This window comes from Sardina pilchardus, chromosome 22 (assembly GCF_963854185.1).
Source record: "Sardina pilchardus chromosome 22, fSarPil1.1, whole genome shotgun sequence".
Taxonomy (NCBI): Eukaryota; Metazoa; Chordata; class Actinopteri; order Clupeiformes; family Clupeidae; genus Sardina; species Sardina pilchardus.
In genome coordinates, this window is record NC_085015.1 from 26,060,900 (window position 1) to 26,063,399 (window position 2,500).

The window sequence follows — 2,500 nt, forward strand, 5'->3', positions numbered from 1 at the left end:
AACTATCTTATATCGTTTTAATAATCTCATTATCTATTCAAAAATGTTTTAAGTAATAAGGATGTTATCCCACTTATCACCTGGTTGCCTCTTATGTATGTAGGCAATAGTTATGCCTTTGTAGCACAGAAAGGAAACCAATCAGAAAACAGCATTTCTTCTCTCCAGGGATAATCTTAAAAATCTGAAAAACTACTGCTTGGTTGAATTTCCTATTGCAATACTCTTTAGAACGTCTATTACCCTTCATACATTTGCCCACTTATGAAGTGGTTCCAGTTTCTTGGCCATATTACACTTTACAGTTTAAATGAACTATCTGCAACAGAGTTACAAATTAGCCACCTCACAGTCTTTCAGAGCATAGCAGTATGTAACATATGACTGCATTTGGAGTAAGGAAAGCATTGATTTAGCAAAGCTAAGGTTCAACATAATCCTGAGAAATGCTAGCTTGGCAAGGAGAGAGATGGAGCTAATCACCGGGTTTTGGTCATAGCAACCATCCATGTAGAGCTAAAAATGGCTGTTTGTCCTGTATATTGAGAAATCAGTCAATGTGCAGCAGAATGAAGTAACTCTTTCTCTCCTCTTAATGAGTAATAATATGATTTACTTCCACAGCAAAGTTGTCTTGCAACTTGCCCTCTAGATTAAGTCCCATCCACTCTACTGCAGTCCATCACACTTACTACCGGAGGTTATGCATGTGATTAATTCATCACTCAGTTCTGGAGACAAGCATTGGTTACACCTTTGCTCAAGAAAAGTACACTCTATTCAACCGATTGGAAGAACTGTCGACCTGTCTTCCTTCTTCCCTTATTGCCAAAGATTTTTGAATGGTGTTCAGGCAACTTTCTGATTTCCTATCTCAGAACAACATACTATACCTTAGCAGTCTGGTTTCAAGAGCAGTCATTCTACCGAAAGTGCACTCTGTGACTGAAACATTGAGAACAGCTAAACAGTTTTAATCTCATTTGACATATCCACAGCCTTTGACATTCCTCTCTACAGCTCAGAGTTCAGAATTGCTGGGAAAGCCCCTAATTGGTTTGCATCGTACCTCAAAAGACATTCATTCAGCATATCAAAGTTCCATTACCTCACGACTGGTGTGCCTCAGGGATCAGTACTAGGGCCCCTTCTTCCATCTATTTACAACTCTTCATTGAGTGAGATCATTCGTTCCCACGGATTTGTCGATGATACTCAACTTTACCTGTCTGTCTCATCTGATGATGATTTCTGTGTGCCCCAGGGATATTTTATTCTGGATGAATGATTGACACCCTCATCTTAATCTCTCCAAAACAAAGATTTTGGTCTTCCCATATAATATAGCTATTCCCCAACAAATCATAGCAGCTTGGTTCAACTTCACTGAACCCAGCTACATGTAAAACGGCACGTAACTTAGGTGTCACAATAGATGTCACAACATTTCTCTAGTTATAAAGTCATGTTGATTTATCTTAGTATACAATATTAGGAAGATCAGACCTAATCTAGCACAATATGCCACAGAATGTATTGTGCATGCTATGGTTCTTTCCAAACTGGACTATTGCAATGCATTGTTTGTTAGCTGGCCAACTTGCTTGTAGATGCTATGAATGCAGCAGCACGTCTGATCTTTAATCAGCCAAAGAAGACATATGTTATTCTTCTGTGAGTTACTCTTTATTGGCTCACTCTGGCCTATAGGACATTCACTGGATCTGCACCTTGATACTTATATTCTATAATCCAGCTCTGTGTCTCTTCCCCTCAGTGATTCCTTGTGGGTTTAATAAGTTACCTAATATTCTTGTGATGTTCTTGTGATATTTTGGAACTTCCAAGAAATGTTAAAGACTTGTATGTTCACCGGGCACTTTAACTGTCAGAGTTACGGTTTGTGCATTTATGTTTTTTTTAATAATATGAACTATATATTTATAAGTAATTAGTTTTTTCTGTTCATTTTATTTTACTACTTTTTTCAACTTGGAACTATTATTTTTCACTAATAGTGTAGTGTTTATATACTGTTGCTTTGGACAAAAGTGTGTGCCAAATTGCATGAACATAAACATGTTTATGGTTGCACCCTGCTGCACTGTAGCTATTCCACACTCATCAAGGGGAGCAATGCTGAGTCAGGTCAGATGGAGCAATAGAGAGATGATTAATACATGCACTGCATATTGGAGTGTGTATGTGTGTGTGTGTGTGTGTGTGTGTGTGTGTGTGTGTGTGTGTGTGTGTACATATGGACACATCTATAGCCTCAACTTCTTTGTGTGTGTGGTGAACTGTGAGCTGAAGTGGACATTTGACACAGCAGTGGATGTCATTGACTCATTGAGGTGAAAAGCTGTGTGTTTATGGGTGAGAATATGACATTTACACTCGCCAGAGTAAACTGATCCTCCATAAAGCTTCAATGCATGTGTTTGTGTGTGCACGCACAGTGTGTGTGTGTGTGTGTATGTGTGTGTGTGTGTGTGTGTGT

The 2,500-nt window shown here is 38.7% G+C and overlaps 1 protein-coding gene across 1 annotated transcript in view; it reads left to right on the forward strand.

The window, feature by feature from the left end:
• The window catches only part of LOC134069716 (ankyrin repeat and fibronectin type-III domain-containing protein 1), a 71,762-nt gene that overhangs the window by 54,554 nt on the left and 14,708 nt on the right, over window positions 1-2,500 (forward strand). The window lies entirely within an intron of this gene.